The sequence below is a fragment of the Sminthopsis crassicaudata genome, chromosome 1, assembly GCF_048593235.1.
Source record: "Sminthopsis crassicaudata isolate SCR6 chromosome 1, ASM4859323v1, whole genome shotgun sequence".
NCBI lineage: Eukaryota > Metazoa > Chordata > Mammalia > Dasyuromorphia > Dasyuridae > Sminthopsis > Sminthopsis crassicaudata.
Window position 1 is genome coordinate 40,765,539 of NC_133617.1, and position 25,232 is coordinate 40,790,770.

The 25,232-nt window shown below is 37.9% G+C and overlaps 1 long non-coding RNA gene across 1 annotated transcript in view; it reads right to left on the reverse strand.

Moving 5' to 3' along the window:
- Positions 1-1,360: 1,360 nt before the first annotated feature.
- The window catches only part of LOC141560786 (uncharacterized), a 96,676-nt gene continuing 72,804 nt past the window's right edge, over positions 1,361-25,232 (reverse strand). Inside the window, exons 2-3 of the long non-coding RNA XR_012487814.1 lie at positions 6,178-6,317; positions 1,361-1,710 (exon numbers count right to left, since the gene is read on the reverse strand). This is a non-coding gene — a long non-coding RNA (uncharacterized LOC141560786). The remainder of the gene's footprint in view (positions 1,711-6,177; positions 6,318-25,232) is intronic.

Consider the following 25,232-nt stretch of genomic DNA (forward strand, 5'->3'; position numbering starts at 1 on the left):
TTTCTTTAAAAAGTGGGTTTCCTAAGCAACCAATTTTTGGAGTCTAGAATTATAGGATTGTAAATGAGACCAATAGGAAGGCAATGGGGAGAGGCAGAAAGAGCATTTGAGTAGCTCTGAAGTCCAAGGACCTGGGTTCAAATCCTATCTCTGGTACTTTGTGACATTAGGAAAGTTGATTTGACCTCACAAGGCTTGATTTTTTTGAGATCTTGGTAAAAGGCCCCAAGATTACCCAGCTCTTTAGTATCTGTGTTAGGATTTGAATCTGGGACTTCTGACCTTAAGACCATTATAACAAGAATGTGAATAAATAAAAAATGAGCTCTATTTTTTAGATGAATGTGTAGTTGTAGGGATCACAGCATTTTCTCAGGGAACTTCCAAACGGAATCTTTCCAAGATTCTAAATTGGTGAAGAGTTGCTCATCTTCATTGGCAGAGGGAGTTTGTATTCATAGGAATCTCTCCACATCAATAAAATAATAGGTCCAATTAAATTAGGCAATTGAAATTATTTTAAGAGATTAAAAATATATGGGCAGATATAGCTAATAATGACTGACCTTTCTATACCACTCTCTATATGCCAGGCATTTATAAATATTATCTCAATTAATCCTTCCCTACAAACTTAGGGGATAGGATAGTGGCTGTTACAATCTCCATTTTACAGATGAGGAAACTTCAGTTAAGTGACTTGCCTAGGGTCCTACAGCTATTAAGTATCTGGGATGAATTTAAACTCAAGTTTAAGGCTCCAACCATTGTGTCACCTAGCTGTTTAGTCTCATGTAGCTGATCATGTATGAGCTAGTCACAAATTTAATGCAATCTGCTAAAGGAACATGCAAGTTATTTAAAATTCACCATAAATAACACCTTGTTTTACAGTTTGCATAGTTGTTTCCCATATTTGCTAAATATCCTTCGGTTTCTGGGTACCAATGCTCCCTAGGAATCCTCATCTTTTCAGCATCTGTTCCTCCATCAGTAGGTCAGTACGATTCAGATTCACTTGAATTTTCTAAAAGTCCTCTTTGGAGAATATTCAATCAACAGCATTTGCCTGGAGAACCAAGAGCTAGGTAACCAGCAGCCAAAGATCATCATCCAGTTTACTCTTGGTATAAATAAAAGAAATGAAGGGAAAAATTTTTATTAAGTGCTTACTGTATGCAAAGGGGATCTAAATAGGAAGGCAAAGCAGATCTCTAGTTCAAGAATTCATATTTACATTTTAATAAAGAGAGACAGCTACTCTTGGGAGGAAAGATCCCTTGACTCTCAGGGCCCAGGGGCAAAGCAGAGTTGATAAGCTATCTTTTAATGGCATTTTCATGAATAAAAAGCACATACATTTCTGATAGTGAATCTTTTTACTATGTCAAAGATTTTGATGTTGAGAAGTTTTGTTTGTTTGTTTGTTTTGTTTTTCCTGGGTGGTCAATAGTGACCGAGTTTCAGAGACAGCTTCCCCAAAGATATTGATCCTCTAGGTAAGCGCTGGCTGGTTTGTCTGTTGAAGAGGGCCAATGGCATCCTGAGAGTGATGTCTTGAGAGCAAATTAAATGTGATCGAGACAGAGCTGTGCAAAGTCTCCACCTCATTCTCTCTTCCAGAGTCTTCAGAGGACAAAAGTCCATGCGGTGAGTTGGAAGCAGGCAGGGCACCTGGGACAGTATTGTGCCAAAGCCTCTTGGGCTTACCTGTCAACAACCAAGAAAATCATTTCACTCCCTCACTCTTACTTCCTTAGTCATAAGAAAGGGATTAGACTAGTCAACCTTTGAGATATCACCTTTAAAATCGATGATTTCATGGAAATTACCTCAGTGTACCCAAAGTTTGAGGTAGGATTTCCCAAGGAATAGCTAATCACCTTGTTGCCTGACCAGAACTGTTTCTAACCCTCATGGATTAGAACAGGGAAAGTAGGAAGAATCTGGGGTTTTGGGTTTTAGTGACAGACCTGGTTCTGTCTGACACAATGACCATGTGTCCCTGTCACCTTGGGCAAATAACTTCCTTTGGGGGACCAACAAAATCACTAAGCTCTACCTTATGATCAAAAAGAACTCTGATCTTTGAAGTTAAAAGAACTGGGTCTGAGTTAGCAATTCAATCTTTTGGAATCCCATTTTCCCAGTCTTTAAAATGGGAATAACATTTCCACTCTCTAATCTCTCAGAACTGTGAGTAAAGATCTTAAAGATCTATATGGGTATGTATATGTATGTATGTGTATATGTATATTCACATATACCTTTATGCACATATATTTCTTTATATGTCTATATAGACATAGGTTTATATACCTTTGTATATCCATATCTTTATATATGTATGTTTATACCTTTTTATGCATATACTTGTGTGTATGTATATACTTATATATCTTTATGTGTGTACATAATATATGTAATTATATATCTTGTAAATATACACAATATGTGTGTATGTATATACACACATACATATTGTGTATATATACAAATATATAATATATATACATACATGTGTGTACAAATAATTATATTTAATATATGTATACATATGTATATAAAGACAGTTAGATGGCTCAGTGGATAGAAGGCTGGGCCGGGAGTCAGGAAGACCTGAGTTTAAATATTCACTACCAGTGTAAACCTGGGTTACTTAACCTATGTTTTCCTCAATATGCTAGAGAAGGAAATTACAAACCATTCCAGTATCTTTGCCTAAAAAATCCATGCAGGGTCACTGAGAATCAGGTACCACTGAATTACAATAAACACACACACAAAAAATATATATATATACATATATATGTATATATATATGTATATGTATATATATATATATACATACATCTTTATGTGTATATATTTAATTACCTATATATCTTTGTATATGTGAATGTATAACACACATATATTCCTATGAATGTTATTATTTTTACTATTAATAGTACCATTTCTAAGATCAATGACAGGACTTAGGAGAAAAGAGAAAAAAAGTAACCCTTTAATTCTATGGAAGAGGAAAGGTGGATTGTAAAAAGGCTCACTCAGTCCCTCCTTTCATCTATATTAGTGGCAAAACTTATGCTATTTCTTTAATTTAACCCCTTGTCTGCTCTAGCAGACTAATCCCAATAATTGCTGTTTTTAAAATTATTGTGGTAACCTGTGGTTTCTCCTTCAAGGCAGAGGGGGAAATAAGTAGAGGAGAAGGTATTTGGAGAGAAATTTTCATTTTCATTTTTTTTTTTAACGAGAAGGGATCAGCAAGAAATCCACAAAGGGGGTATAGAAAAGGAATGAGTAATAAATTCAAGGAGTCCCTAAAGTCTCAGTGGATTAAAATTTAAAATTGCATCAAGATTTTGGGGACACTTTTAAGTTTACGTGATATATTCTATTTAGAGATCTGTAATATCCAATGATTTGAGCATTTGAGGAGAGGCAAAAGTCTTAAGCTTTTTAAGTTTTAACTTAGGCATTCCTACCCATGATTTGGAGAGTATCTTTATTCCTTCTCACTCTTCTCTTCACCTGCCTCCTGAAGAAAATTGTATTCATTTGGTAATAAGTGAAGGGCCCTCATAAGTAGTTGAGAAAGGAGAGGATTTTTTCCCTCCACTGTGGCACTTTTTGAAGTGTCTTAATGTTCAATAAAATAATCCACTAATTCTAAAAGATATGAGAAGAAGGAAAAATAAATTCACATTTCTTTTTGTGAGAAAAAAATTTTTTTTCATTCTTAATGGCATACACAATAACATGACATTACTCCATTCACAGGACAGCTGATATTGAATTTAGAAAAACTCATCTTAAGAGTTGTCATATTTAGTATGAAATATCCATGGAAAAAGCCAAGAAATAATGATTTTTAAAAATCAGACCTGTGATTGCTGTGGTTTAGGAAACACTTCTACCTAAGTCTGTGAGCAATTTTTCTTAGAAAATTATTGTTACATCATGTCTGACTCTTTGTGAGTCCATTTGGGGATCACAGAGATTCTGTAGTGGTTTGCTGTTTCCTTCCAAAGCTCATTTTACAGAGGCGGAAACTGAGGCAAACAGGGTTAAGTGACTTGTCCATGGTCACACATCTGGGACGTGATTTGAACTCATGAACTGACATTTCCTGACTCCAGACTTATGGCATTATCCACTGAGCCACCTACCTGCCTGAGACATTAAGGGTCACATAGCTAGTAGGTCTAGCCATAAAGCCAAGGATTTTCTTTGTGATTTAGCTCCTTCCTTCTATTATGATAAAAGTTTTAGGGAGGATTATTGAACCAATTGAACGGGTTTTATGATAAGATCATAGATTTAATTCTGGAAGAGACACCTGAGACCATTTAATCCAAAACTTTCATTTTATAGATGGAGAAAATTAAGGTCCAGAGTGATGAAGTTGGCTTAGGCTCCACAGATAACAGCTCTGGGATTCAAAGCCAGGTTGCAGGATCATAGGTTGAGATGTGGAATGGAGGCTTAGGGTTCCCTATTCCATTCCTCCTGGTGACACTGGTCTTCTTGCTGTTAGTTTCTACCATGATGCTTCATTTTCCCACTCTGTCTTTTTTTTTTTTAAACTGGCTCTCCCCTAGGCTTGGAATACTCCTCTTCCTGACCTTCACCACTTCCTTCAAGACTCAGCTGAAATCCCTACTTCTGCAGCAGACCAGTTGCTAGGGCCTTCCCCATTTTCACTTTTTGTCTTCTTTGAGAACGTAGGAACAACAACAGATATTTTGTACGTCCACAGTTGCTGTGCACTGTTACCTCCATTAGAATGTGGGCTCATTGAGATCATTAGACCATGTTTTTGTCTTTCTTTCCTGGGCACTTATGGGATCTGACATAGAAACGGTGATTAATAAAGGCTAGTTGAATGATTGACACTGAGAGGTTAACTACCTTACCCAAGGTCACACATGTATCGACAAAGGCTCTTTCTACTCCTGCTTAAATTAAAGGGTAGCCTATAGGCAGGTGAGGGAGCTATTGAGGAAAATGGCCTTAGTAGAGATATGTAAGGAACAAGTCTCTATTGCAGCTGTTGAGGTGATCTGTCACAATTTGGAAGTGAAACACCCAAACCATCGGAAAGAAGCATCTGTTAAGGTGAATACCACGTCCAGAGCCCAGTGGGATGGTTTCCATCAGGACTGTTATTGGAAACCACTATCTATTTTACAGCCGTCATTCTGGGGGGCTTCCTGTCCCTAGCCCAGCAATATCAGCTTTGAAATCCACCCGCCCATCCTATCTGAATGTTTGAGATCTCCAGCTTTGAAGGAGATGGATCCATAATGAGGGGATGGGATGTACTCAGGTGGTCTTTGATGACAGGTGGTCTCTTCCAACAGGTGGCCTCAAAGGGGAAATTTGGTAGCATTTCCCTGAACAGTTGCACTTAAAAAAAAAAAAATCTGAAAACTTCTCCTGGCAAGGCTTAACTATTTTAGGCAGAACTACAAAGTTATTAACACTGACGGATGACAAAATTGCATCTGCACTAAGAGGTGGGTGATGGTGATTAGGAGGTCTCCCGGCTGGCTTTGATCAGAAGTGACAAGCTCCTCAGGTTTGGGGCTCTCCACCTCTTCTCTCCTTTCCTCCCACCCTTCCCCGGGGGGCACATCAGCACCTGTTTATAACTTTCAGCCTCTTTTACCTCCTCCTGCCTCTAGGCACTTAGCTTCTCTCCCAGAACACACAACTGGAACTGACTAGTTATAAGCCACCTGATTATTCATTTTCAAAATACTTTTCTTCTTGGAAGATCTCTGAAACAGGGATCCTTTCAGCACTGGTTTGTATCAATGCATTGGATTTAGGAAAACTTTTTTTTTTCCCCTCAATTAACTCAGGATTTAGAGTGAAGGGCAAAATTAAGCACATTCAAAAAATATCAGAGAATTTGAAGAAATAGCAGGCAACTAGATAGTACAGTGGATTGAACACAGGACCTGGATTCAGGAAGATTATTGTTCATGAATTCAAATCTGGCTTCAAATCTGGGCAAGTCCCTTAACCTCTATTTGCCTCATCTGTAAAATAGACTCACTCTGGAGAAGGAAATGACAAACTACTGTAATGTCTTTGCCAAAATACCACAGATAGGTCCATCAGGTTGGATATGATTGAATAACAATATATAAGTCAGTAGTTTACCCATATGATCTCATTTGTCCTTCATAACATAGATAGTTGAGCAGAATTGAATCTGGGAATCACAGAACATGAGCTCCATTCCTGATTCTGCCATTTGCTGTGTGAGAGAATCACTTCTTTCCTCTGGTTCTTAATTTCTTCTGTAAAATAAGAAATGGGATCTGATGCTTTTTAAGGTCTTTTACAACTCCAGAGAAGGAGCCTTCATTACACCTGGGAAAATAGCATATGAAATATATTCAAGATAAATACACAGTAATTTTTAAGGGATGGAATGTTAACAGCTGGGAGGAGGGGAGATTTAGGAAAAGTTTCATGTAGGAATGACTTTTTAGAAATGTTCCAAAGGAAGCTCTGTTTTCAAAGAGTCTCAGGTAAGGGCATACATTCCAGGTGCAGAGGACAGTCTTTGCAAAAGCCCAAGGGTGGGAGATAGAATCTATGCTATAAAGGTAGTTTGAGCAGAACTCCAAAATATATAATATTTATAATATTATATATTATACTTTATTATATATTATATTATTGTGTATACATACAATAATATATTAATATATCTTATGATATTTAATAGATTATTTAATAATAGAGTTGGATTATATTACCTGTATTGGATTTGCAGGTTCAAAATTTTATAATAAAATCCATATTCTTCATAGATTTTTACTTTGACTGTCTTAATCTCCTTTCTGAAGTGGTACATCACAAAAAATTAAATGGGTTATATTCTAAAGGAAATGAATGGTTCTTTAGATTGTGAGCTTATTGAAGGAACTAATTTTTTTTTCTCTTTATTTTTCCACAACTTAGTAAAGTGCCTAGCACATGGTAGGTCATTATTAAATCTTTATCGATATATACATATATAAAACACTGAACATGAATCTTCCTGCCTCCCAATCTGGAGAGGGAGACCAATTTTCTAAATGCTATGCTAGGCTGTACATATCTCGAGGGGACATCTTGTGGGTTTTAAAGACATTCTTCATCAAAGGGGAGTGTATGTAACTCATATCTTCTTTCAGATTACAAAGTCTGAATCCTTGGGAAAACTACCTCCCAAAAAAGTAAATGGGAGAAAGAAGTTTACTTCACTTATATAATAACTCAACCTGAGACTAAGTAGGTTCCTTTGATTAGCTGATATGGACAAAAGCAGAGATTGGCAGCCTAAGACAAAACCATCAGTAGCTCAAAAAAAAAAAATGTTTGGGCCAGGTGGGGCCAAGCACAAGAGGAGGGGTCACTTTTAGTTTGGCCTCCAGTGTCCACCCTCTGGCTATTAAACCAATGAGCTGAGCAATACCCTGCTGAGAAAGACTTCGAGGACCTCTAGGAATGTCTCACTGGAGCAGCCTGTCCCATCCGGTCTCCTCCCTTCCAAGCCTCTGGGGAAGCTGCTGGAGATCTTGTCTCTCTCCTTTCTCAAAGGTCATGACTTGAATCGGTTGAGGAATGACTTTAACAGAGGCTGAGACCTAAGAGCAACCTTTCATCTCCGAGGATTCTCAAAGTCAGTAGCTACCACTGATCATGAAACCTTGGAGCTAGAGCTAAAAGGGGCTTGTGGGTAGCATTTGGCCTAATGTTTCTCCTTTTGATAGATGAGGAAACTGAGGCCCAGGGATGGGAAGTTAAGTAATAAGGATGAGAGCAAGATTCAAACTCAGGGCCTCTGACTCCAATGCTATGGTTCTCTTCCACGTGCATTGAGAACTGGCAAGGAGATCCTGGAGAGAAATAAAAGGGTCTTTTCCCTTTAGGGAGGCAAAAATAAAAGCAAAATATAAAACATACCCAAGTTATCACATTCTCCATATTCCAGCCAATCTGGCCACTCGCTGTTCCCCAAAAATGACATTTCATCTCCATCTTCTGCTGCTCAGCCCCAATTTCTTCATTTATAAAAAGGATTCTCTCTTCACTTCTTGAGAGCCCTAATTCCCTTAAAATTTCAGTTCATATATCACCTTCTGTGTAAGATTCTCACACCATCCTAAAGTAGCAAGTTCCTTCTTCATCCCAGGTTTACATATTATTTTCTTTGTATTGAATTATCTGTGGATAGGTTATCCAACCCAGCCCCACTCCCAAGTGGAATATAAGTTCTTGAGGGCAAGGATAATTTTGTCTTTGTCTTTGTCTTTGTAGAATTTTGCACAGTGAGCAACACATAGTAGGTACTTAATGAAAGTTTACTGAGTTTCTTTCAAGAGAAGTGTGTTTTAACAAAACAAGAACAAAAACAAAAACTAATGACTTGGGACAGCTAAATGGCACCAACCCAGAAATCAAGAGGACCTGAATTCAAATGTGACCTCAGACATTTAACTTAGCTATATGACCCTGGACAAGTCACAGAATTTTAACTGACTTCTTAAAAATTAACAAACAAAAAACCAATGGCTTGCAACTGTTCTCTTAGAATTTGTATCTGGTGCCACAGCCTGGGTGAAATGGTGGAATGAAGAGACATTCTATGAAATGACTCAATAACCACTAAGGGTTCTAGTTTTAAATCTCTGATATAATGACCTTAAGAAAGCCCAAAATAGCTTGGTCAGGGAGATAGGCTTTACTTCTGAATTTATGGGATAAAAGGGGGTTGAGGGACCAGTGCTGGTTCATTCTAGACTAGCAACAATTTTCATAAGACCCTTAGCTAGAGGAAGGGAACAAGAGACATGACCCCATTCCAGCCCAAATTGACCAAAAGACAGCAGTGGAAGCTGTCAAAGGGTCTGTGTTCTACTTCTTAGTTGTGTGATCTTGGGCAAGTCAAGGTTTGTCTCTTCTTGGGCTAGGTTCAACTTACTCATCCTGTGAAATGAAAGACTCAGAGGGATTACTGCCTGTATAACCCTGAGGAATTTACTTAACTTATTCAAACCTAGGTTTTCTCATCAATACAATGAGGGGGGTGGATTTAATGGCTTCACTGGTCTTTTCCAGCTCTAACTAAGGCTGTGATTCTAGAATGTTATTTAGACTTGAATTTGTATTAAATATAAAAGGTTGTGTTTGACATTCAAAGCCCTTCATAACCTGGACCCTTTTCTACCTTTCTAGTCTTCTTATACATTCTTCTTCAACATATACTCTTCCACCAAGGGACACTGGGCTCCTGGCTAGTTTGCAAACAAGATCATTTCTCAACTCAGTGTCTATTCCCCACACCTGGAACACACTCCCTTTTCCATTCTGACTACCGACTTTCCTGTCTTCCTTTTTATACTAACAGGGCAGATAGGTGGTACAGTGAATAGAGTGCCAGGCCTGGAGTCAAGAAGACTCATCTTCCTGAGTTCAGATAGCTGGATGACCCTGTTCAAGTCACTTAATCCTGATTGCCTCAGTTTCCTCATCTATAAAGTGAGCTAAAAAATAAAGAAATGCAAAGCACTACAGCATCTTTGCCAAGAAAACCCCAAATATGGTCACAAAGAGACAGATATGACTGAAAACAACAAAAAAATCCCAACTGCAACAGGATACCTTCCCCAGGCAGTCATAGTTCCAGTGGGAAGGCATTGGAATTAATGATTTCTTCTCCATCCTGTAGATAGCTTGCTTTGTATACATTTGTATGTTATCTCCTCCTTTAGATTGTAAGCTCTCCCAGGGCAGGAACTGTCTTTTATGTCTATTTGCAAGCCCATATCTAGCATAGTGCTTGGCTAGCTGTAAGTGCTTAATAAATGCTTTGTTGATGGATTAAATTCTGAATTTGGAATTGGAACACCTGAATTTAGATTCCAGGTCTTTTACTTACTATAGATATAAACCCTTGGGGCTCAATTTTCCCCTTTGTAAAATGAGGGGGGAGTAGAGAGAATAATGAATTTAAAGTTAGAAGATCTAAAGGCAAATCCATCATTTGTCACTTGTCACCTCTGTTAGAGAAGCTCTCAGAGCCTCAGTTTCTCACCTCTAAACTGAAAATGTTTGAATTGCTGAAGTGTTAAAGTCTACCCCAGCGCTGCAACTAGTTTTCTACGATTCTTCCAGCTCTGAAACCCAGGTCACTGACTACTTCTCAAGGCTTTGCCATTTAACATTTGTCCATGCTTAGGTCAGGCCACTAACTGGTGGGCTGCTAACTGGCGTAGACTGTTTCCAGACATTTGAAAGCATACCCTTGATGTCAATAAGTTGGTGAAAGGCCTAGAGTCCGATATGATAATGGGCTTCTGCCCCACATTCCCAGGTTCTCTTTCAGCACTGAAGATTAAAAGAGAAGTTGTCATTTGTTCCTTCTGTCAGAATTATGGCTTTGCCAGTTATCTTTTCAGAAGACCTGACTCTTATCCTGAGGGGCCTGTTCCTCATTATAAGCTGAACTGGGCCAACTCCACCTGGGGAGTCAGCCCAAGAGGATGTGTGTTGACAAGTTCAGAGAGCTCGAACCCTACAGATTTGTCCTCCAGGTCTGAGAAGAGAAACTTCTGGGGGTCTGACTTTGTTTTTATTCTGGAAAAACCTGGTTTCCTGTTTCTTGGGGGATTGGGGGTGTTTGTGAAGGGAAGGGTTGGGGGGGAGGTTTAAAAGACCTCATAAAAAAGGCTCAAAGGGTACTAAACATCAAATGACTCTTACAGAACAAGACTGGATGAGTTAAGTGTAAAGGAATCAGAAACAGACGGATTAAATTTCCTTTAAGATACACATAGGTTATAAATTAAGGGAGAAGAGTCAAGTCAAAACATGCTTTGGGATTTTGCCAAAACCGAGAAACATTTGAAAAATAAGTTCTGAGATGGCAGATGTGCCCTTGTCCTGGCTACTGTCCTTCCCTACAGCCCCACGCCCCCATAACTATGTCCTAAGATCCCCACATTGTGGTTCTGGCCAGGGCCCTCTTTAACTAAGGCAGCCCAAAGGCCTGCTCTCTATTCAAATAATCAATTTGATTTTATTCCGTCAATGGACCCTCATGCATGCAATCACTAAACATCTTCTATTTATTTCTGAGTTCCATTTGGGACAGACACCCAATGTCTCCAATCGGAAAGGAAGGACGGGAGCTTTTATGAGTCTTGGTGTGTTTCTCATTTAAATTCAAAGGACAGGAAAGGAAACACAAATCTCACTGAATTCAGTGCATTATCAGGGGATAGCTGCCTGGCCTTTTCTCCACCTGCTTTGGGGATTTCTAATTCCAGCGCCTGCTGACATGCCTTGGAGTCCAGCAGGCAATATCATTTAGCACATGCACAGATAAGCAAAGCAACCCCCACTTAGAAGAAGTGGGACTTTTAAAGGATGAAAAAATGCAATGAATTTTTACTCAGTGATTGTTACTGAGGAAATTCCTTTGCCTTCCACCCCTATGGAGATTTTCCTCTCCTCTAATTACTGGTAAGAAACATACCCTGGTTTCCCCACAAAGTTGTCCCTAAGTAAAGTTGAACAAAATATAGCAATGAAAAGTTTCTCCCCCTATTCCCATCTCCTCCGTGCTAATGAGATTCAGTAATTTGGTGGAAATGGCAAAGAATCCTCGAATAGAAACCCCAGGCTTTTAATTCACTGTGTGACCTTAGAAAGGGACTTCACTCTAATCGATCAATAAACATTTCTCAAGCTCTTTACAATGGGCCGGACATTGAATTAGGTACTGGAGATACAAGAACAAAAATGAAGCAATCTCTACCCCCAAGGAGCTGTCTACTGGAAGAGACAACATGTATGTGTAAGTATGAGTGTGTGTAGGTATATGTACATATGTGTATAGATGTGTGCACATAAACAAAAAAGATATGAGGGGAAGAGATCACTAGCAGCTACAGGTATCAGGAGAAACTTAGTTTCCAGTTAAGACAGAGGAAATCAGACATTCTAAGGGTTAGTAATGAAGTGGGTTAAACGAGACAACCTCTGATTTATATTCCAGCTCTTTGATCTTGGTTTTATAGCTGGAAGGGACATTCAAATCTAAGCCCCTCTTTTTTATACAGGCAACTATGTGGCCAACCCTAGAGACTGCTGAACTCGAAGTCAAAGAGATCTGAATTCAAATTTTGCCTTAAATTCTCACTAGCTTTGAGATTTTGGACAAGTCAGTTACTTTCTCAGCTTTGATTTCTTCATATATAAAATAAAAATATCTAATATTTTTATGAAGCAGCTAGATGGCTCAATGGATAAAGTATTAAGCCTAGAACTAAGAATACCTGAGCTCTCGGACATTCACTAGCTGTGTGATCCTGGGCAAGTCAATCAGCCCATTTGCTGTAATCTACTTGAGAAGGTCCTGGCAAATCACTCCAGTATCTTCTCCAAGAAAACCCCATGTAGGTCACAAAGATGGGAGTTGACTGAACAAGAATATCAAAGTATTTTTTCAAATATCTTATTTGAGCTTCACAACAACCTTTGGATGTGGGGCAATATTATCCCCATTTTACAATAGAGGAAACTAAGGGAAGTGCCTTGCTCAACATCACACAGCTAGTAAATATCCAGTATTTATCCACTGTACCACCTGTCTTATAACATAGAGGTAATAAGAGCACTTAGCCATAGAGTTATTGTAGGAATCAAACAAGGCATTGTATGTAAAATGGTTTAAAATTTTTAAAGCAATATATCAGTGCCAGCTGTCATTATTATTGTTGTTGCTATTATTTTTGTTATCATTCAGGCACTGGGTCCCAGAGAAATAAAGTGCCTTTTTCAATCTCAGATAGCTAGAAAGTACCTGAAATCAAGTGTGAACTAGGAACCTCTTGATTTTAAATCACATGAATCTATGCTAAGTTGCCCACTTCTCAGTAGAATCCTCAGAGGCTCTCTAATCCAATATCCTCATTTCATAAATGGGGAAACTAAGATTCAGGAATATTGAGTTATCTGTGACACAATAACAAAAGGGAACTCACAGTTTACTTTCTCATGTTTTATTTAGATCATTTCTTCCGAGCTTCCTAAAAGAATGGTAAACTCTTAGCAAGCATATTTATTGATAAAGCCAGAGTAACCCTGGGTCATTATTATAACTATTTTTTTTCTATCTTAAAAAAAATAGAGTATAAGAATGTTTCTCCAAACAACTCCACCTACTGATTATCCCACACTCCCTACCTGGCCTCAGAACAGACAGGAAAGTCTGGTCACAAGGGCATGAAAAACAGCAAAAACCTGTCATTCTAATCCACCTTGATCTTGAGAAGTGTATTAATTGGACTTTGGCTAAGCTACCAAGTTCCTAAATACGTCACCCTCCTCCTCATTTAAAGTGATGCTGATGAGAAAGGTGGGAGTCTTGGTGACAGATTCCTAACCACTTGGGGAGTTTGCTGTATACATTTAAATTAATTCAATAGACATTTATTAAGCACCTAGAACATGTAAGGTGTTGTGCTAGCCACTGTGTATACAAGGACAAAAATGACATGATTCCTGCCCTCAGAGAGCCTTCATTCTGTAGGAGTGGGGCTGGAAAAGAGAGCCAATTTGTGCAGAAAGTGGATACAAAGGTAGTCCAGGACAAGGAGTCACTGAGGATAGGAAGACAAAAATTATATCCTTTCTTCCTGCCCTTAGGAAATTCTCATTCTCCTTTTCATAAGGGGAAAGAAGGAAGGAAGAAGAGACAATATGTAAACACAGAAGATAATCCAAAATTATGCCAGGCCATATATATATATATATATATATATATATATATATATATATATATATATATATATATATATATATATTCTCTCTCTCTCTCTCTCTCTCTCTCTCTCTCTCTCTCTCTCTCTTTCTCTCTCTCTTTCTGTCTCTCTCTGTGTCTCTTTTTCTCTCTCTGTGTCTCTCTGTCTCTTTCTCTCTCTGATTCTTTCTCTCTGTCTCTTTCTCTCTATCTCTTTCTGTCTTTCTCTTTTCTCTCTCACCCTCTATATCTATCATCTATCTATCTATCTATCTATCTATCTATCTATCTATCTATCTACCTATCTATCTACACACACACACACACATATATATTCTAGGATATAATTTAAAACTGGTCAAATCAGGAAAAGTTCCTGCAAGAGGAATCAACTAAAGTGAACCTTGAAGGAAACTAAGGAATGGAGGATTCATTCATTCAATAACTAGCATTTCCTTGGTGTCCAATACAAGGCACAACCCAGTTATGGGGACCACAAGAACAGAGACTGTAAAAAAAATGGTAGCATTTAAAATCCACTTACAAAATATTACACAATATTATAAAACATTATATATATATATATATAATATTATACAATCAGGAGCTTGTAAAGACTTCTTATTGTTTAACCTGCTCACATTTTATAGATGAGGATTGAAATTCAGAAAGGTACTGTAGTGTCAAATGTGAAAGGGGAAAAAGAAAGGGGAAAAAGAAAGGGGAAAAAGGAACATTTGGAAAAGAAGAAGAAAGTAATCCAGATTCAAATCCTGGCTATCCCTTATTATTTGTAAAATAAGGTACATAGGACCTTGGTTTCCTCATCCATTAGATAACAAACTTGGATTAAATGAATTTTATAGTCCCTTCCAATTCTAAATTATTCTCCTATAAGAGAAAATGATCATATAGGTCACATAGATTTTTTAAAAAATCAGAGGCTAGCATAGAAACTCACTTTCTCGGTTTATAAAGGCCACACCCCATCCATTTTGCCATGTTGCCTCCTTGCCTACTGCAATTGTTCTGGGTGGTTAGGGTAAGCAGCGCACAATCTAAACACTGAAATCCAGCCAGACTAAGCTGCTTGAGAATTCAGACCCAGGACTTCACTTTTTATATAATAATCTCTAGTTAAATATTTGTTGATTTGCTTATCCAGCAGCAAGAACAAAGACCTAGCGACAAATATTAGAAAAGTGACCAGCAGGTGGACAAATAAGAATTTGTTTCTAGTAACAAATGAACAGCTTGTTGAGGATGGAAAGGTTGACCTTGGGGTCAGGAAGCCCTGAATTCAAATTATACCTCTGATTGATATGTATTTGGAATGTGGGCAAAGTTAAAAAAGAACACATTTTTAGAGATGAAAGGGGATAGCTTTTGGGATTTTCTAATCCAACTTCCTCGTTTGACAGATGAAGTAAAACTGAAGCCTGGGGAACTTATGTGATTTGCCCATAGACAACCAATAATTATAGTATAGTTGATTTAGAGTTGGAAGGTGATCTCTGGATGAATCTAGTTCAGTTCTCTCATTTCACAGATGAGCAAACTGAGACCCAGAATGGAAAGTGACTGAGGATGATAGATTTAGACATGGAAAGGGCCTTTGAGTCCATCAAATTAAACCTTTTGGTTTTTCAGCAGGAAAAACAGGCCCTTAGGAAATAAATGATTTGTCCAAGGTCATATAGGTTATAAATAAGAGAGGCAGTATTTGAACCCATATCTTTGACTCTAAAGTTATCATGCTTTCTGTACTACGCTAAATTGTGTTGACTCAAATTAGTGGAGTGAATTCCCACATCAGGAGTTCCCCATATTGATGAAATCATAGGTAAAAGACAAAAATAATTTTAAAATATCAAACCAATAAATAATAAAAAATTCTAGGGTTCATGCAGATCTATTCTCTATTAGTCTACAAAGCCATACCGTAGGAAAGTGCCAACATGAACATCAAGAACAAAAGGGGGCCAGGTCCTTGGGAGAATGAGATTGAGCATTCCATATTCTCCCATCTGGAGATCCTTCCCTGTTGTTACCAAAACACCCATTCCCCAGGAAATCAAACAGAGATCCTGGAGTTTGTCATTGTGGAGCTCTTCTGGAGGAAGTAAATAGGTCCGACTGAGCCCAGGGAACTCCTTGGAGAGAAATCATAGGGAAAACAAAGCAATAGAAAGAGCCATTGCTATGAAATCTGAAGCTCCAGGTTCAAATCTTGAATGTGCTATTTACTTTTAAATTTATTATTTACAGGGGATGTGGACTAGAGTCAGGAAGGTCTAAGTTCAAACCTGGCTTTAGACACATACTAACTGGGTGATCCTGAACAAGTCACTTCATTTCTGTTTGTTTCAGTTTTACTCAACCATAAAATGGGGTTAATAATAGCACCTATTCCCAAGGATTGTTGTGAAACTCAAATGAGATTATTTGTTAAAAAAATACTTGGTCCAGTACCTGATACATAGTAGGTGACTTATGAATGTTTATTCCATCTCTATTCACCTACCTGATGTGACTTCAGTTTTCATATCACCTGTCTGAGATTCAGGTTCCCAAGTTACCTAGAAACTAAGAGTTGGACTAAGTGAGCTCACTAAAAAAGTGAGCTTTTTTCTGGCTCTGATTTTTGTGATACTTCGTGGACCTGAATTTATCTCCCAAAGAACAGTGTAAAGGAAAAGAAATATTCATTCAGAGCACTGAAGTCATACATGTCCCCTCACTTAACATCATTTATTTTTTATTTTTTTTGTTTTGGAAAAATTATGATCTTTAAACTGAATTTATCCCCCTCCTTTTGCCCTTCATTGCAGGGAATAGAGAAGGGAATCCTGTTTAAATGACCTACATTCCTTCTTTTTTTTTTCCTGTCAGGAATCTGTGCTGGCTGTGAGAAGTGCTGAGAAAAGAGGTGCCAACAAGGTCTCTCTTTGCTGGGTCATGAACAACTTTTTGTCATTCTTAAATCATTTCCTTGCCACTAAAGTCAAAGTCATGTTAACCATGTCAGTACCCATTGCTATGGTTTATTAATGCAATGACATGCCCTGATTACAAACTTTTCTCATTGAATCCTTAATTTGCTTTCCTTTGGGTAAATGTTTTAAACAAGTTGGATAATTGTTTTGTTGGATTGTGGGGAATATTGAAAATAAAATAGAAAGAAAAGAGAAGAATGAAAAGGAGAGAAGGAAGAGATCTAGGGAGAGAGAAAAAGAAGAAAGAACAGATAATTTTAAAAACACAGTTCTATATGAATGATTCCCACATCTGTATATCCAGCCCTCAACTTTCTCCTAAGGCTGCTAGGTGATACAGCAGATAGAGTGCTGAGTCTGAAGTTAGAAGACCATGTTCAAATCTGACCTCAGACACTTACTAATTATATGAGCCTCAACAAGTCACTTAACTCTGTTTGCCTCAATTCTTCACCTGTAAAATGAGCCAGAAAAGGAAATGGAAAACCATTTTATTGGCTAACAAAACTCCAGATAGAGTCACAAAGTCAGACATGCTGAAAACTCTCCTAAATTGCAATCCTACATCACCATCTGTGTACTGGACATCTCTACCTGGAAAGCCTATCTTAAATTCATTATTTCTAAAAGATAACTCATTATATTTATTTTTTCCAAGTCTTATCTTTATTAGGTTTTCTCCAGAACAAAGGCTTACAAATCTTTTATTCCTTTACATAAGACTGATAGAAATAATTTGAAAAACATAAATTTACAAAAGATATGCAAGTCTAAAAAGGGCTACCCATTCAGACTTAAGTCAACTCTAAATAAAAATAATTAAAATAAAACTTAATTGTTTGAAAAATAGATCTAAAAGTACCTTTTTTTCTTGTTCATAGAAATTCATGCCATACAAATTCATGAAGAGAAACCATTATAAATTTATCCAGATGTAACTCATAATATTTCTCCCAAAAGAATCATTCCTTCTCCAAACTTCCTTATTTATTTTCCCCCATGTTTAATTTGACTTATAGCACTATCCTCTCCAGTAGGATACTGGTAAATGTTTTCAAATAGCTCTCAAAAAGAAAAATTTAACCAGGGCACACCTTTAAGCTTATCAACATTTCCTCCACACTTTTACAAACTCCAGGCCATCAACAAAATAATGAATCAAGCCTGAATTTGTAGTTAATCAATTGTCACAATAATATATTCAAGTATAAATGCCTATGCTGAAATTTATCAATCAATCAATGGCTTAGAACAAGCTCTAACACACTCTTGTTCCTTTCTACCCCAAATGTTGGGTCTAACCAGTTTCTGAGTTTTGCTAAACCCGCTTCTGTATATGTATAACCTATATTGTATTTAACTTGTACTTTAACATATTTAACATGGATTGGTCAACCTGCCATCTGGGGGAGGGGGTGGGGGGAAGGAGGGGAAAATTTTGGAACAAAAGGTTTTGCAATTGTCAATGTTGAAAAATTACCCATGAATATATCTTGTAAATAAAAAGCTATAATAAAAAAAGAAAAAAAATAAACAATTTTTCTTTTAACAATAAAGGTGAAATAAATCCTAAAAAAAAGAAGCTAAGGTTGAAACAGCTTTTTAACTTTGTCTCCCCATTTATATTTCTCCTTAAGAGAGCAGAAAGTATTTGGTATTCAGATTGAGAGAACCTGATTTTGCATTCTGCTTCTGCTATTTGTTAGCTATGTGTCACTTACCTAATCTGGGCTTCTGTTTCCTTATTTGTAAAATGAGAAGGTCAGCCTGGATTCTAAAGTTCCTTTCCACTCTAGATGTTATTCTTCTGTGACCCTACTCCCATTTCTTCTCTACTTGGCTGCCAAACTGATAGTATTGAAACACAAATCCGACCGTCTAAATCCACTCTCCTATGTAAGTTTTCTCAGTGGCTTCCAGTTTCTTCTAGGATGGGACACATTAGAATAGGGAACTCTCAGTGATGAAAACTCATTTGACCAACAAAGTTTGGTATCTGCTTTAGGCTTAAATAGTTGCTTGAGTTAAATGAGTAGTCCAAGGTCACACAATCAATATGTGACATAAGCAACATTTGAACTCAGATCTGTTAGGTTCACTATACCATCCTATTTCTTAGCTCTGGGATAAAATGGAAGATCTTGAGGCTGGTATTTTAGCTCTTGTCTACTTTTCCAATCTTCATGTTATTCTTATTTCCTCACTCAACTTGATATGTCCTTTTTCCCCCCATATACAATGTTCCAGGTTTCCATTGCTGAAACTCCCCGCCATACTTGAAATATTTTCTGTCCTTATCTTTTTCTGGAAAAGTTCCTAGTTGCCTTCAAAATACAGCTAAGATGCCATCTCCTACCTTTCCTGGACCCTCCAGCTATTAGCAATCTCTCTAACTGCCTGATTTTGTTACTTACTTGGATACAAATCATATACTTCTAACAGAATAGAAGCTCCTTGAGAACAGGGACTACTTTGTTTCTGTTTTTGTATCCTAGGGTCCAGTACAGTTCCAGACACACAGTTAAGTATTAATAAATATTCGTTGAATTCAACTGGGCTTGAATTTATATTTTTGTTGGGTTAAATACAACTTGTTTTATATTCCACTCCTGTCCTATATTCTATTGCTCTTTCACTTGGTTTTTAGCATCACTTCTAAGCTGTTGACATGATTTTGAGATTTGCAAGGGAAAGAATGAAGGCAGCAAGAAAAGACAACATGTGTCAGCTTATTCAAAACATCCCTTTGACCACAATCTCCCCTGGAACCTCAGTAGAGAAGTCCCAGTACTCAAGAAATCCAGGCATAATAGCACTGCCCTTTCTAAAAGCTACTGGAGGCTGGATGATGAAATTGATTTTCCAGTGATAATCTCAGGGAGAAACACACCAATAGGGGCTCAAAATGAATACATTGAGGAATCATCCCTTGACTCTTCAGGGCTACCCAGAATTATACAGGTCATATGGCAAAAATCAATTGTCAAAATTTCAGTGTATTTACAACTAAGAAATTGGGAAGTGATACAAATCAGGGCTTGATATATTATTTTGCTGATTATCTAGACTTTAAAAAGGGATGGAGAAACTGCTAATAATGCAGATTAAATGAAGAGTGTGCCCTTTGCACTCTCCTGTAAGCATCCCCAGTGCCATTAGATTATAAGCTCTTTGAGGGCAGGGATTGTCTTTTGCCTCCTAGTCTCATTTTCGAGTTTCATCCCCCTTTGGTGTTTTTTTTTTTTTTTTTTTTTTTTGAGGCTAGGGTTAAGTGACTTGCCCAGGGTCACACAGCTAGGAAGTGTTAAGTGTCTGAGATCATATTTGAACTCACATACTCCTGAATTCAAGGCTGGTGCTCTATCCACTGCGCCACCTAGCTGCCCCCTGGTGTTTTCTTTACAGAAGAAAACACCAGCTCATTTTACAAGTGAGGAAACTAAGAGCAATTTATATACACACACACACATATATATATATATATATATATGTATATAAATTGCTCTTAGTTTCTATATATATGGGAAGGGGGGAGAAAGAGAAAGAGAGAGAGAGAGAGAGAGAGAGAGAGAGAGAGAGAGAGAGAGAGAGAGAGAGAGAGAGAGAAAGAAGAAGAAGAAGAAGAAGAAGAAGAAGAAGAAGAAGAAGAAGAAGAAGAAGAAGAAGAAGAAGAAGAAGAAGAAAAGAGAAAGAGAAGAGAAGAGAAGAGAAGAGAAGAGAAGAGAAGAGAAAAGAAGAGAAGAGAAGAGAAGAGAAGAGAAGAGAAGAGAAGAGAAGAGAAGAGAAGAGAAAGAGAAGGAAGAAGGGAAGGAGGGAGAGAGGGAGGGAGTGAGAGAGAGTGTCAATAATAGCTTGCCCAGGATCACATAGTTTGTAAGTGTCTGAGACTGAATTTGAATTCAAAAAGATAAGTCTTCCAGACTTCAGGTTGGGTGCTCCATTCAATGCACCACCTAGCTGCCCCAACATGATGCAAAGTAATTAACTTAATAAATATTTATTGATTGATTAAGAATCAAATATTAAACATTTAGCAGCCTACCACTGGAGCTACCCCTAAAATTCTGAAGGGGAAATATTCAAGCTCCAGGCTTCCAATCTATTAAGGGAAATGGAAATTAAAATAAATATGTCAGAGCTTACACAGGCTATCTTTGTTACTGTGTGAAGAAGGGAGTTAGTGATATTAATCTGTTACTTCAATGGAAGAAAAAAAAATAAAGTTGGTTTGGTATTGCCCCTTGTTTAAGAGGACTAAAAATGACAAATGACATCATTTTAGGACCAAGGTGGAGTGTGTCCCACTGTGGCTGACCAGAACATGAGTTTGGAAGGCTCTATCACAGATCAGGCACAAATAATCCATAACATTTGGAGAGGAAATGTCTCTAAATTTACACATCTTATGTTTCTTTTGTGCTATTGAAATTCTGTTTTGCTCATAGAACACCGCACCATCTTTGATGCAGAAATGCATGCTAGATGGTCCTGTGCAAGTGTTCCCCATATCAGAAAAAAAGAAAATAAGATAAGATCCTATCCTGGAATATTGTTATAGATATATGTTATATCTATTCTTTGAAATTGTCAAAAGACAGCGACTATTGAGCATGGAGACTATTTCTGCTTTGTTTTTATAACCCCAGTGGCAAGCACAGTAGTGCCTGGAACAGTGGGTACTGAAGAATTCTTGTTGATTGATTAAAGAGTAAATCTTTATTTTAAAATAGTCACTTTAGCAGTTGGAGAAGAGGTTTATTTTTTTTTGTTGTATTGTTGAACAGACTGAAGTCCCTATTAAGTTGGTAAGCTTCCCCTCTGGGGCTTACAGGCAGTGGCCAAAAAAGTGGGAAGGGTCTGTGCCAAAACATGCAAAGCCCTGTGAGAGCAGGTGCAGCCCTGATTGTCCTGGGCACCGAGCCATTGTTAGCTTAATTCACCTCTGGTCTTTACATGTCATCCCTTTCAAGCCAATATTGTGTTTCTCAGTTTTTCTTTCTTAAGAGTATAAAGTCAATCCATCAATAACTCAGTTTTGGAAGCAAAACTAAGTGTTATTTGTTGATTTCTCTGGTTCTTTGCCACTTGTTTCTCAGATGAACCAATGGGTTATTACTGGGTTTAGTCAGATGATAGTTGCCAAAAGTGCTTTGAACTCATCAAGGGGAGAGGAAGGACAAAGGTGTGACAGTAAGCCCAGGCTAGGGGCACATTCTGAGGCTGCCAAATATGCTCAGACTCTGGCTGCAAAAACCAAGTCAAATCTCTTGTCTGTTCTTTCTTGCAAATTCCTCTATTGTGAGAAGAAAAACAATCCGCTGGGATTGTTATTGGGAGAGTGTGCCATAGAGGCAGCTCAGGAGAGTGCAGAATGGGAATATAGGGTCCTCTTCAAACTCTGTTTCAGATTTAATGTGGGTCTGGGATAAGGCCCCAGAATCCATTTGCTCTAGGTTCCTGGGAATCCCATTGCCCCTCCCACAAAAGAATAATAATAGCATCCCAGATTTCTATTAATCTTTAAAGTTTACAAAGTCTTTTTCATCCAAGTGACAAGGTAGTTTGTATGAGAATCCCCATTTTACTGATGGAGAAACAGGCACAGAGAGATGAATGCATATTGCCCATAAAGCTTGATGAAATGAATCAGATGGTTGTAGGGGCATCTAGATGGCACAGTGGATAGAGTGCCAGGTCTAGAGTAGGAAGACTCATCTTCCTGTGTTTAAATCCTGCCTCAGAGGATACTTCCTAGTGGGGTGATCCTGGCCAAGTCAATCAATCCTTTTTGCCTCAGTTTTCTAATCTATAAAATTATGTGGAGAAGAAAATGGCAAATCACCCCATCTGCCAAGCAAACCTCACATGGGTCATTTCAGTTGTGTGCAACTGAAAAAAAGACTAAACAATAACAACCATAAAAGTTGTTTGTCCTTCATTCTCCAAGACGACACCGATATTGGGGAAATGATATCATGACATGCAAATGAATTGGATTTAAGTGCGGGATGGCTGTACAAGGTCACCTGCCTCACTTTCCCTCCAGAGCCCCCTGGGGCCAGTGGCCAGATATAGATCAAGATGACTGGAGATGGTCCTGGATGAAATGGGAGACTTTGGTGTTTTTAAGCTAACATCTTCAACAGGTCTCAGTTTGACTAAGACTGTACCCATTCAGTGATTATGGAGAGGTTGCAATTGAAGCAAAGAATCTTCTCTTTCACCAAGTCCAAAAAACCCTAAATAAATAAATAAATCTGGGAGGGAAATACCCTCAAGATTTCTGGCCAAAGCAGAAATGACAGCTATCTATCATTCAGTCTGAGTCAATCAGGACCCAAACAATGACCAAATAGGGCCTGGTCTTGGACATATTGGTGGCCAATGAGAATCAGATTGGTTTTGGTTTAAGGCTTGCTCCTGAAGAAAGAAAGCTAGCCAGATAACTGCCCAAAGATATCTTGGGAGGGTTCAGAGATGCAAAAGAGAAAAAAATGCTTTTAAGAGCATCTTGTAGAGAATATACGATGATCAATTCTGATGGACTTGGTTCTCTTCAACAATGAGGTGATTCAAACCAGTTCCACTTGTTCAGTGATAAAGAGAGGCCTGTGGAAACTGAGTGTGGACCACAATATAGCATTTTCATGCTTTCTGTTGATATTTGCTTGCATTTTATTTTCCTTCTCAGGTTTTTTTTTCTTTCTAGAATCGATTTTTCTTGTGCAGCAAGATAACTGTATAAATATGTATACATATATGGGATTAACATAGATTTTAACATATTTAACATGTATTGGACTGCCTGCCATATAGGAGAGGGGGGAGGAGAAAGAGGGAAAAATTTGGAACAGAAAGTTTTGCAAGGGTCAATGTTGAAAAATTACCATGCATATATTTTGTAAATAAAAAGCCATATGTATAAAAAGGTACAAATACACATACATAAAGATATATGGATATACAAAGGTATATAAACTTATGTCTATTTAGACATGTAAAGATATGTATGCATATAAAGTTATATGTGAATATATGTTTACACAGCAGCATTAAGGCTAGTAGGTCTAAGGCCAATAGGATGGCACAAAATCTTATGGTGAGCCAATAGGAGCAAGGCAGGGAGGGAGGGAGGGCATCAAGCTATTATATAAGGATGGATAAAGAGACCCACATTTGAAACAGATCAATTCAAAGCTTCTGAGCTGATCCTTGGTAAGTGGCCTTTACTCTTTCATCTTAAAAAGATAACCTACTTATTATAAGGAATTTATAAAGCACTTTGCAAACTTCAAAGTACCATATAAATTATTGGCATTATTATTGGTGTAGGGAATTCCCCAAAGAGGAAATTCTCTCTCTCTCAAAACAGTTCAACCCCTTCTCTGCAATTTATCATCTTAGAGAGTTCCCTTGGGGGCACTGAGAGGTTTAATAATCTGCCCAGGTTTAATAATCTGACACCCAGAATGTGTCAGACAGAGGCAGAACTTTAATGGAGGTTATTCTGGCTTCAAGGAAGGCTCTCTGTCCACTATGCTATCCAGCCTTTATAGAAGTGAAGCAGAGAAATCACAGGACCATCAGGTAGTCCAGCTTTTACTGATGAGGAAACTGAGGTTCAGAAAGAAGTTGACCAAGGTCAGCATCAACATATAACACTGCCTTCCATAAAGAAGGTAATAGAAAAATTGGTGGACTGGGAATGTATCAGTCTCAGGTCCCTGACATATTCTTCAGTGGAAGTACTCTCCCTCTTTGGGCTGTTCTGTATATATACACATATATACACACATCATTTATACATAGACATATATAACATTTAGGTGGAGCAGCAAATGAGTGTAGGTCTGGAGTCAGATAGCTCTATCAGTGCTTGGCACATAATAGGTGATCAAGAAATATGCTGATAGAGCAGCAGCCCTGAAGTCAGGAGGACCTGAGTTCAAATCTGGTCTCAGACACGTAACACTTTCTGGCTGTGTGACCCTGGGCAAGTCACTTAATCCCAATTGCCTCAGCAAAAAGAAAAAAAAAATATATCTGTTATCCTCCCTCTCTCCTTCAGCAAATATATGTTATATGGGTTTCTATTATAATCCAAATCTTTTCATACTTTTTAGCACACTCTCATTATTTTCATGAGCAGTAGCATGAAAAGAAATTGGGAAAGGCTTTTTGCATAAGATAGGACTTCAGACAAAACTTGAAGGAAACTAGGAGATGGCAGTGAGGAAGGAGATCTCCAGGAATAGGAGGCAGCCAGTGAAAATGTTGTGAATTGGAAGATGGGGTGTCTTGTTGGAAGAACAGTGAGAAGATTGGAGTACATGGAGCAGGAGGTATAAGGAAATGGATATGAGGGAGCAGACTAGAAAGGGCTTTGAGAGCCAAATTGAGGAGTTTCTATTAGATACTAG